The sequence below is a fragment of the Papio anubis genome, chromosome 10 (genome assembly GCF_008728515.1).
Source record: "Papio anubis isolate 15944 chromosome 10, Panubis1.0, whole genome shotgun sequence".
Taxonomy (NCBI): Eukaryota; Metazoa; Chordata; class Mammalia; order Primates; family Cercopithecidae; genus Papio; species Papio anubis.
The window spans coordinates 52,099,093-52,112,101 of record NC_044985.1 but is presented as its reverse complement, the minus strand read 5'-3'; positions in this window follow the sequence as shown (position 1 = coordinate 52,112,101).

Below are 13,009 nucleotides of genomic sequence, written 5' to 3'. Positions count from 1 at the left end.
CAATATTGGAAGGAAAAAGGAACAAAAAGCAATCCATGGTGTCAAACTTGACTGGACCTCTCCCCTGCTCTGCTGCCCTTAGTGAACCTGACCCTGCAGCAGGAGTCACAGACTCACCACTCACCTCAAGTCCTCACTTCCTGGACCCTCAATCTACACGTCACTTTGTCTTTTGTTTCCCTGAGAAATATAGGCCATCAGTTTGCAGATCTCTCCTTTCCCCTTACCCTGCAAATCTCTATCTATTTGGAAAAGTGTGCCTCCTACATCCAAAGCTAATCCCTCCTCCTGTGCCCCTAATATCAGCCCTACCTGCCTTCTTCTGTAACTTGCTCCATTAATTACCTCCCCTCTCCCCCAAGTCTCCCAGCCTATAAACATATTCGAGGACATCATATCTTAAACAAAGGCCAGGCACAATGGCTCACACCTCTAATCCCAGCACTTTGACAGGTCAAGGCAGGAGGATCACTTGAATCCAGGTGTTCAAGACCAGCCTGGGAAACAGGGAGACCCTATATCTACAAAAAATATATATTTTTAAAAACTAGCCAGGTGTGGTGGTGTGCACCTGTAGTTCTAACTACTCAGAAGGCTGGGGTGGGAGAAATATTTCAGCCCAGGAGGTCACTGTGCACAATCGCTTTATTTCTTTTTCCCTTGGTATAGACTTGTTGAAGAGTAAGGTTTCATGTAGTTTCTTCACCTCACATTCACTCTCAACTGGAGGCAGTATAGAGTCTTTGTACATGCAGCTTTCTCCAGACCAACGATGTGGTTAGACATCTGGTTTTGCATTGTTGTTGTTTGATTTCTCTGACTAGCTTCCCTGACCAGAGGTCGTTTTGAATTTCCTTCTCTGGAATTTGACCACTGAGCAGAGACACATAGGAGAGAAGATGTGAATGCTGAGTCATCAATCAGCATCCCTGGGAAGAAAAAGCCTCTCAGTTTCTTCTGCTGGGACTCCCAGAGCTGGAGTATTTTCTGCTCTTCCTAAGGTCTGGTAATTCAGCTCTTTGTGAGACTGTGAGCTTTACCATACCCTTCCAGTAGCAACCTTCTTTTTTAAGTTCATTGCAGGGAGTAGGGAGTGATGGCTAATGGACATAGGGTTTCTTTTTGGGGTGACAAAATGTTCTAAAATTAAGTGGTGGTGATGGTTGCACAATTTTGAATATACTAAAAACTAGTGAATTCTAAAGTTTAAACAGGTGAATTCTATGCTATGTAAATTGTATCTCAATGAAATTACTAATACTCTAAAGCCTCCCAAGTGCCTTAGATGTTCAGTGAATGTTGAAAGCCAGTTATTTATCACATATCCTTAAGTCCTGCTACCTGTCACTCAGTCTCTAAGTTCGGTTTCCTCTTTGGTTTGACTTGGACCAATCTGCAACAACTCTTGATGTTTCTTGTAAATTCTTTGACTAACTCCCAGAGTGTCCCCTGTCTATCTGATACACATTTAGCTTCTCCTTTCAGGCCTCAAACAGCATGTTTAGAACAGAACCTATCTTCTTCTCCCCAACCTGCTTTACCTTTTCTATTTCTCACTCAGTTACTGGCACAAACTTCTACATATATGTTTAAGAAGACCACTCCTTTGACTTTCCCTGCTCCTTCTAACTTACATCCAATTAATCAAAACGTTATATCAGTTTTATTTCTGAAACAATCTCTCCCATCTTCTTTATCTCTTCGTTCCACTGCCAGATCTCAGAGTCCACCCTTTACTATTTTATGTTGGATTAAGGCAAACCTCCTGTAAAGAGCTTCCCTGTCTCCTGCAGTCTCATCCTCCAGTCCCCCTCCATGCCCACACTGAAGTCCTCTTCCTAAAACAGGAATAGGATTAACTCACTCTCCTCCCCCAAAACTGTTAGCGGCTCTGCACTGAGTACTGGATCAAGTCTAATGTAATGAGAAGGCCCTATTCAATCTAGGCCAAACTTCCCTTCTTAGCCTAGTGTCCTCCTATGCCCCCTGTACAGACCTTAGCTCCAATCACACTAAACACTGCCATTACCCAGACACACTGTGCTAGTCCACATTCACGTGCCCCCAGTTCACACCTCCCCTTTTCCTGGAATGCCATGTCCATGTGGCCTGGAGAATGACCTAAAGTTAGTGCCAGCAAAGAGCTTATCAGTAGTGGGGCAGGTCACAGCGGAGAGCAGGTTCTGGAGCTAGGGTGAGGTGTCAATGAGAAGAAGGGTGATTTATTAAGAAGTAAGCTCATTTCAAGCCATACCCCTGAAACCTGATGCCCAAAGAGGAGGCAGAGACCCAATCAACTGCTGATATAGCTTGTGGCGGTGAGCAGGCTGGAGACTTGAGAGAACAATAGACTGAGGCAAGTGTAACCAATAAATTAATTCCTTATCAACCTAGGATTGCTGGAGCATGGAGTGCCCCAGGCCTGGTGGCACCAAGACTTTAAAAAGAAAAACCATTAAACAGTGAAATTCTGTCTCTACAAAATATTTAAAAATTAGCCTGGCATGGTGGCACACAACTGTAGTACCAGCTACTCAGGAGGCTGAGGTGGGAGGATCGCTTGAGCCCAGGAGTTTGAGGCTTTTAGGAGTTTGAGGCTTGCTATGTTGCTCAGGCTGACCTCCAGCTCCTGAGCTCAAGAGATTCTCCCGCCTCAGCTTCCTGTGTTGTTGGGACTACAGGCACACACCACCATGCCCTGCTGGTTAGCTGTTTCTAAAAATTATTTTTAGAGCATCATTAAATTGCTCATACTGAAAAAAATGGCTTGGATACTTTAAGAAGAATAAGACAGATTTGAGCATTCAGCAATAATAGCTGAACTTCCTAAGAGACTGTAGCAACCTAGTTACTAGGGAAATTGTTTTTTTTCTTTCCTGAAAAAAAATCCTGTGTTAATATATCATTTTAGATGTGTAATGTTAAGGGGTCCTTATTGTTCAAGGAATATAAAGTAAGAGGGGACGTCTCTCATTGTATAATATAAAACAAAAAAGAAAAAGTATTGATCTCAGAGAGAAAGTGAAGGTTACGATGGCAATTAACACTTCATGGTAGACAAGTGAGTGCTATGGGGGTCTCAGCCATTCAATACCTGGAAAATGTGGATATCAAATGTGGAACATAACTTCAACAGTTTTCTGAAAGCAACAAGGAGAAAACTAGTTGAGTAAAGATGTATAACACGGGGTCTTTAGATCAACTTTTACTGGACTTGTAACTTGGTATTTCTTCTTTATTTGTGTTGTTACGGCATGGTATTAAACAATTTGCTTAGATATAAAATCAGAGGACTGGGCCTTATATCCCTATGCTACTGCTTAGTACTTGGGTAACCTTGGCCATATCATTTTACAGATGACCTTTCTGTCATCTGTAAAATGCGACAAATAAAGACACTTGCCCTACTAACCTCAAAAACCTATGGGGAACTCAAAAGAAATATTTTAATAATGTGAACATATTTAATAGCAAATTATAAAGCAGGATGCAAATATTGGTTGTGAGTATGCAAAATTTAGTGATTAGCAAATGGTTAAATGCTTTATACAGTCACTTATTACTTAACAACTGGAATACATTATAAGAACTGCACTGCATCCTTAGGTGATTTTTGTCATTGTATGAACATCATAGAGTATACCTACACAAAGCTAGATGGTATAGGCTAGTATAAATGGAGGCTATATGGTCTACCCTATTACTCCTAGGCTACAAACTTGTATAGCATGTGGCCGGGCGCAGTGGCTCACGCCTGTAATCCCAGCACTTTGGGGGGCCGAGGCAGGTGGATCACGAGGTCAGGAGATCAAGACCATCCTGGCTAACACGGTGAAACCCTGTCTCTACTAAAACTACAAAAACTTAGCTGGGCGTGGTGGCAGGGGCCTGTAGTCCCAGCTAATCAGGAGGCTGAGGCAGGAGAATGGCATGAACTGGGAGGCGGAGGTTGTAGTGAGCTGAGATCGCACCACTGCACTCCAGTCTGGGTGACAGAGCAAGACTTTGTCTCAAAAAAAAAAAAAACAAAACAAAACAAAAAAACTTGTATAGCATGTTACTTTACTGAATACTGTAGACAATTAGAATACAATGGTAAGTGTTTGTGCATCTCAACGTATCTGAACATAGAAAAGGTAAAGATACAGTATTACAATCTTATGGGACCACTGTCATATATGTGATCCATCGTTGACTGAAATATGCAGTGCATGACTATATTTTAGGGATATGTTTTTATAGTGAAAGCAAAATTAACTTCATCAGAAATTTATTTAAAATAAATAATATTTGTAAATTATGGGCACCAGCATTAGACACCACCTGATGGCAGTTAAGAATAATGCAAGTCCATTGCCTTGCAACAACACAAGTGCCACAGAAAAGTAAGGTACATAGAATGTCAGATTCTGAGAACCTCAAACAGAGGCTTAGACTAAAATGAGCTCAAATGGGAATTGGCATACCTAGTATTGAAGCTGGAAAATGCATCTAGGATTTGGTGTTCTATGAGCTGCAGCAGCCAAGCTGCTGCTTGGCTCAATTATAGCTAAATTAGAGGAAGAAAATCATGCCTTTTATTTATCCTTGACTCCCCACTGACCAGCACAGTGCTCAAGAAATTTATTAAATAAAGAAAGAATCAGAAAAAAAAAATTAAAGGAAGAAAAAGTGGAAGGAAGAAAGTTAGGAAGGGAGGGAACGTATCTTAAAAGAAACTGTAAACCAGTCTGTTCTGTTTTTATTTTTTTCCCTCCTAGTTGCCAATTGAAGTTTACTCTTAAAAATAACTCTGTGTCAACTGAAGTAAGTTAAAACATGCTAACCTGGCATAGATGAAAAGAAACATTATGTCTCTATAGGTTCTTTGTGATGAAACAAATCCGTCTTGACCTAGAACACTAGCAAGGCATGGGGTAAGGCAAATAAGACCTAAACGTTTTGATGATTTGTAGAAGATAGTGAAGTTCACAGTTCAGCAGTTCCTTCTTGCCTAGGATGATCTTCACAACACCAGCCCCCAAATGGAAGAGTAACTAACTGCTCCAGTTCAGTTGGCTACCTTGTGAGGCTGGCATCCATTCCTAGCAAAAATGGCCGGAAATGGGGAAATTAGCTTTTCACTTTGACCTTCCTCCATTTTCTCTTCTCCAGAAGGTCTCCACCAAGCTCCCAGCATCACAGCATGCTCAAAACCTGACATATCCATGATAACTTTTCACAGCAATGTGATGAAATTTGAGAAACAGACCAGAAATGTAATGTGATCACCCACATCCTACTAGCCTCACAGGCAATCAAGAGCTTGGCTTCAATTACAGAAAGAACTCCAGAAATCTTCCAACACTTAGTCAATCCCAGCCTTCACATGAAAATGTATTTAATTTACATAATACTGTGAAGAAGGTATTGTTATGATCCTCACTTTGAAGCCTATGGAAGTAGGGATTTGTCTTTGATGAAGAGTCGGAAGATATATGTACTTTCAAAAGTGATTTAATATGGAAACTAGAAAAAAATTATAAAACATGTAATGGAATCCTAAATAGGATTCTGCTAAGGTTTGGCTCTGTGTCCCCACAAAAGTCTCACCTTGAATTGTAATAATCCCCGCGTGTCAAGGGCAGGACCAGGTGGAGATAACTGAATTATAGGGGTGGTTTTCCCCATACTATTCTCATGATAGTGAGTTCTCATGAGATCTGATGGTTTTATAAGGGACTTTCTCCCTTTTGCTCAGCACTTCTCCTTGCTGCTGCCGTATGAAGAAGGATGTGTTTTCTTGCCTTCCTCGGTGACTGTCAGTTTCCTGAGGCCTCCTCAGCCATGCTGAACTGCAAGTCAATTAAATCTCTTTCCTTTGTAAATTACCCAGTCTTGGGTATGTCTTTACTAGCAGCATGAGAACAGACTAATACAGATACCCAAAGTCATTGATATTAGGACAAAGGAGCAGAAATTCATAAAGGAAAGACAGAGACACATAGAGATGGCTGACTTTTTTCTTAATGCCAGGTTTTAGAAATGAAAATATTTAAGGCTTTGATATACATTATCAAATTATATTTCAAAGTGTGATAATAATCTACAGTCCATCCCAAAAGTCTTGAAAATGTTTATTTCATTTCATTAGGTATGATACATTTAAAAGTCCTTGAACCTTGATACACAAGAATATATTCAAATAATTTTGCACTTTCTTCAACATTTTCTTATATGTGTGATAAATATATTTCCTATTCTGTGTATTATTATGGTTTTTATACTTATCATGTTTTAATATTTTAAATTATTTTATAACAAACATATTAACCTTTAAAAAGAAGACAAATGTAGACTGTTTTTAATTACATTCTGCATTAGAAACCATGAATATTATAGCATTCAAATTCATGAAGTCGAGAAGAGTCTTGAAAAATTCTGTAGGTGTTCAAATGGAAAGATGAAGAGATTGGAGAAAAATTGATCTCAAACAAGAGGGAGAATAAAAATCACTCATAAGAAGTATAGGTGTCCCATGGCTAAATTTAGCAATGGTGGTAAAGTGGGAGGTGTAGATGAGAAGATTTGAAATAGAATAAATAATCAAGAATATATCCTTAAAACACTGAGTTGAAACATAAGACTGGAATACCTTTATAGAGGTGATTCTATTATGCAACCAGAGTTGAGAACCACAGGTCTCATTGATTTATGCAGTCCTTTCCATCTAGAACCCTCTCTGACTTTAAATTCAATGTATCAATACATTGATATTTTATCACATCCACTTCCTTTCTGTCCATAGTCACTTTGGATGGACAGTTTACATAATAATTTGTAGAAATAATAATAAATAACAAAATAATGTGGAGAAGAGTTTCCACAATAATTCAATGATTTTGATATTACACATGGTCTTAATGGCTTGATAGAAACAAATATGTGACTTGATAAAAGATCAGCAGATCTCATGAATTCTTAAACACAGCTCTTTAAGGAATTTTTCCTATTATAAGGAATCATCATATGAGAAAAAAAATTTAAGCTTTTAATATCATTGGACTTGCTATTATTTTTAGTTTATTAATTTTTTTAAAAAATTAGAAATGAATTAAAATTAATGGCAGAAATACCTTCAAATACTTTCACAGTGACTAATCTGAATGGGGTTAGGGATAGAAAACACCAACTCAAAATGACACAGAGGAAGAAACTTCAAACTTCCTGGGGATTTTCTGGTAAACTCTGACTAAAAACTAACTCCTCTGATTATGCAGCAATGTTCCCTGCTAACATAGCCTTCCTTTTGGACTACCAGCTTTTTTTTTTTTTTTTTTTTTTTTGAGACAGAGTTTCACCCTTTCACCCAGGCTGGAGTGCAATAGCGTGATCTCAGCTCACTGCAACCTCTGCCTCCCAGGCTCAAATGATTCTCCTGCCTCAGCCTCCTGAGTAGCTGGGATTACAGGCACCCGTGGACTACCAGCTTTTTAAGTGGACTTTTCAGCCAAAGGTCAAGGGAAACTACCCTCTTCCTACTGGAGTTCAAAGTGATTAAAATGGTTTGCTTTGACTTTTGTCGAAGTCTCTTTATTTTCTTTTTAAGATTATGTTAAATTATAATCCACATTGGCTTTCTTTTTACAGGTAAACTTTTTCTCTTCTAGATTTCTAGACGACCTTCCCCCACTTCATTTCTTTCTGTCTTCCCCTCTCCCACCTCCCCAAGTTAGAAGAGGCTGATAAAAAGAGGTGCATCAAAGTTAAATGTTGTCAACATAAATTGGTCCCTCTTCTCTTCCTTGATGTGACTGGTCTCTCAACCTGTTGATGACATCCAGTTACAACTTTCCTCTTCTCACTTGGGACACTGGGAGGAGAGTAGCCTCTATTTTTAATAACAAAGTAGTGAGTATGTAACGCTTCTGTTGACTGTGCAAAAGACCCAAACTGGAGAACATTTTAAGCTTTGATTTTCTTTCTCTTTGTTATAACTTAGATAAATTATCTCTTGGGAATGGAATGTTCCAGGCCTTTCTGTTTCATCCTCTCTTAGTAACAGTGTATCATTCTGGGTTTACAGGTGAAGAAAATATCATCAAATGACAAATGGCCATAAGGATCTCTCATCCAGATTATCTAATGGTTTTACTTATGCACAGAGACTGTAGGCTCTGACCTTTTAGAGTTTTGTAATACTTTTAATGACACTTTTTTTCCTTTATAGAGCACCTACAATCAGGCAGGTGGAGTATTTTCTGATTGGGATGAGTTCATAAGACATGTATATATTATGGGAATTATATGATTGTTCCACCTGCATCACATCCAGATCACCTCTGGACTGAGCTGTAGGGATGCAGGGAAACCCTGCTAAGTGTCAAGCTGCACTCTCCCCTGCTGGTGCCCATGCCTAGACCCTCATTCCGTTGTTCACAGAATTCTATGGCTTGGGATTTTGTCTCTACTTGTCCAGAACTCCAAATTCCTTCACTCTTCCCACATTCTAGGTCCTCCTCTATCAATTTAAGTACCAGATCCCTGTCAGCTGCCTTCCCCAGACTTTAAGTCAGAAGCTCAGTTTGATGGCAGGGTGTGTGTTTCCAGGGGTAGAAGGGTCATGGGGGAAGCCACCACTCTCTCTGAACATATTCCCCCCAAATGGCACTTACTCCAACAGTTTCTCAAAGTATATGTTAACATAATGATTGTTTTCCACAACAGTTGGACTTGTTTACAGTCCCACCAACAGTGTAAAAGTGTTCCTATTTCTCCACATCCTCTCCAGCACCTGTTGTTTCCTGACTTTTTAATGATTGCCATTCTAACTGGTATGAGATGGTATCTCATTGTGGTTTTGATTTGCATTTCTCTGATGGCGAGTGATGATGGGCATTTTTTCATGTGTCTGTTGGCTGTATAAATGTCTTCTTTTGAGAAGCGTCTGTTCATATCCTTTGCCCACTTTTTGATGGGGTTGTTTGTTTTTTTCCTTGTAAATTTGTTTGAGTTCTTTATAGGTTCTGGATATTAGCCCTTTGTCAGATGAGTAGATTGCAAAAATTTTCTCCCATTCTGTAGGTTGCCTGTTCACTCTGATGGTAGTTTCTTTTGCTGTGCAGAAGCTCTTTAGTTTAATTAGATCCCATTTGTCAATTTTGGCTTTTGTTGCCGTTGCTTTTGGTGTTTTAGACATGAAGTCCTTGCCCATGCCTATGTCCGGAATGGTATTACCTAGGTTTTCTTCTAGGGTTTTTATGGTTTTAGGTCTAACATTTAAGTCTCTAATCCATTTTAAATTAATCAAGGATCTAGAACTAGAAATACCATTCGACCCAGCCATCCCATTACTGGGGATATACCCAAAGGATTATAAGTCATGCTGCTATAAAGACACATACACACGTATGTTTATTGCAGAACTATTCACAATAGCAAAGACTTGGAATCAACCCAAATGTCCATCAGTGACAGACTGGATTAAGAAAATGTGGCACATATACACCATGGAATACTATGCAGCCATAAAAAAGGATGAGTTCGTGTCCTTTGTAGGGACATGGATGCAGCTGGAAACCATCATTCTCAGCAAACTATCGCAAGAACAGAAAACCAAACACCACATGTTCTCACTCATAGGTGGGAATTGAACAATGAGATCACTTGGACACAGGAAGGGGAACATCACACACCAGGGCCTATTGTGGGGAGGGGGGAGGGGGGAGGGATAGCATTAGGAGATATACCTAATGTAAATGACGAGTTAATGGGTGCAGCACACCAACATGGCACATGTATACATATGTAACAAACCTGCATGTTGTGCACATGTACCCTAGAACTTAAAGTACAATAATTTTTTTAAAAATTCAAAAACATAATGATTGTTAAGACTTAGTAGAAAAGCCCTTAAAAAAGTGAAATACGAGAATGAAACTTGGCGATGAGATCATGAATTGCATAGAGAAGGGAGTAGAAAAGTTCAGCCAACCCATCCCTTCTGCACATCCAAAAGTGGGGTTCAGTCTGGGGGACCTTGTGTGCTTGGCTTCACACAAGAAAGAAGTCAAAAGCAATCTGATAGAAAAAAGTAAGAGGAAGATGAATGAAATAAAGGAACAAAGGGAAGACTGCTCCATAAGCAACGTAGGGCTACCCCATAGGCAGAATAGCACTGTGGGCTGCTCACTGGTTATATTTGTGGTTATTTCTTGATTATATGCTGAATAAGGGATGGATTATGCATAAGTTTTTTGTAAAAAGGGGCAGAGAACTCCCAGAACTGGGGTTTTCTCCCTGGTTTAGACCATTCAGGGTAACTTCTGAGAGTGGCCATGGCAATTGTACACTGTCATGGCCCTGACATGTTTTTTAGCATGCTAGTGAATTATAATTTGTGGATAATGAATAGTGAAGGTCACTTTCATTCCACCTTGGTTCTAGATGGTTTATTTATTTATTTATTTACTTTGAGACAGAGTCTCGCTCTGTCGCCCAGGCTGGAGTGGAGTGGTGAGATCTTGACTCACTGCAACCTCCGCCTCCCAGGTTCAAGCGATTCTCCTGCCTCAACCTCCCGAATAGCTGGGACTGCAGGTGTGCACCACCACGCCCGGCTAATTTCTGTATTTTTAATAGAGATGAGGTTTCACCGTGTTGGTCAGGCTAGTCTTGAACTCCTGACCTCATGATCTGCCTGCCTCAGCCTCCCAAAGTGCTAGGATTACAGGCATGAGCCACTGCCCCCAGCCTGGTTTCTTTATTGTTATCCTCTTAGCAGCAGGATCTTGTGACCTGTTGTTTACTGTCTCCTGTGTTATTGGTGGGGTCATGTGGCCTGTTGTCTTGGAGACTATGACTGCCAATTCCTATCTCCGTTCTGTGGGCTGCCAGGCTCACTCCAGGGTGGATAGACCAGGTACAAGGGTCTGCTCTGAGCATCTGCCCGAACTTATGGCATCTTTCTACCCTTCCCTGCTTTATGTCATCCTCTCTGAACTTGCCTCTTCCATCCTGTTGACTTGTAGTATGTGCCATTCCACTACAGATCCAGTCAAAGTCCCACTCTTGTTCCCCTCAACCTCTTGCCCCACAACTCATAAGACACAGTCATTCCTTTAAACTGCGCTACAGTCTGCTTGGAAACCCCCATGAGCAGAACTTAAAACAAGGAGGGCAGGGGAGATGGCAAACGAAGACTGTTTGACCCTGACTTCTTATTCACAAAGGGACTCATTATAGATTTTTAGCCTGATCTTTTATTGCAGCATTACATACAACCACAAAGATAATGACAGGATTAAAAGACAAACATATTCATCATAGAAATTTACATTTTTGTCTTTCATATGTATACTCTGATTTCTTATCTTTCATGATTTGTAGCTGTGATGACTAGCGTACTTACTTTTATTATAATTTGTATCAAAGGCCTATTGTTAATTGTAAACAATATATAATCATTGTAGGTCTGTTTTGGTATTTTGTCATTTTTAATATGCTAGAGCCTCAGAAAAAAAAAAGAAGAAGAAGAAGAGGCCCAAATTTCTCTTGTCTTCTGAGAGGCTCTATAATAATATGACAGTATATGATGGGTTCTATTGCTACTCAGAATTTGAAGTTAGCTTGGACTGGCATAACAAGATAAATTGCAGGAGGGGTAGACTTTAGTCTTTCCCTCTTCTACTGTTATTATGCCTTACCAGAGATTTTCACCTTTTTGGCCTCTTACACAAAAAGAATGTAGTATTTTCTTACCACTGACATCTTACCTAAGCCTCAAGGGAACTGGCACCTCTGCTTCATTTGTTATTTACTCTCGGCTCATTAATGTATCATGCCCATGTTCTGTTAGCTGGAAGAGTCTGGGAGTTGCAGGAAGGAGTCTCGGGGTAAATTTTCTCTATCCTCTCTCCTACCCACCCTTGCACCCCCACCACAACCAGGATCAAGTCTTTCTAAAAGAACTCAAAGAATTCCCAACAATGAACTTGGCTTTCGGACCCTCTCTTCTGTTTTTCTTTCCATACCTAACCAGTCCTGTTCAGAAAAATGATCTGATTATTCTAATCAGAGACATTTTTGAAAAGAAAATTCTAAAGACACTTTGGGCATTCGATCTGCATATTTACATTGTATGAAAGCAATTTATAAGTCCCTTTTTAAAAGTGCTTAACTGTGAGAGATTCAAAGGGAAAAAGTTACAAAGAGCAATACAGCAGATGTCTTATTTGGCTATTTTGAATTACACATTTTAAATATTTTGTCTTGGAACCTGGCATGGTACCTCACGCCTATAATCCCAGCACTTTGGGAGGCTGAAGTTGGAGGATTACTTGAATGCAGGAGTATAAGACTGCAGTGAGCTATGATTGCACCACTGTACTCCAGCCTGGGTAATGAAGCAAGACCCTGTCTCTATAAACCAATTAATCAATCAATCAATATGTTGTCTCATTGGCTCTTAATCTTTTATTTATTTAAGAAATAACACACTACAGATACAGATCAGTGTTCTTTAAACCCTATCCCCAGGATTACTCCCTCCTCTTCTGGTGTGTTTGAAGTGTTGTCTGTTTTCTTCCAGTCTATTCTGGAAGAGAATTACATTAATCTCCATGTAGTTTTACATATATCTAAATATAGATGTGTGTACCTATACTTATGTACACATATATACTATGTCTGCATTTTAATGCTATGCATATGTAAAAGATAAAAATACATGTAATATTTTCTTTTTTTTTCTTTTTTTGAGATGGAGTCTTGCTCTGTAGCCAGGCTGGAGTGCAGTGATGCAGTCTTGGCTCACTGCAACATGCGCCCCCCAGATTCATACAATTCTCCTGCCTCAGCCCCCCAGGTAGCTGGAATTACAGGGGCCTGCCACCATGCCTGACTAATTTTTGTATTTTTAGTAGAGACAGGGTTTTGCCATGTTAGCCAGGCTGGTCTCTAACTCCTGACCTCAAGTGATCCAAATGCCTCGGCCTCAAAGTGCTGGGATTACAGGCATGAGCCACCATGC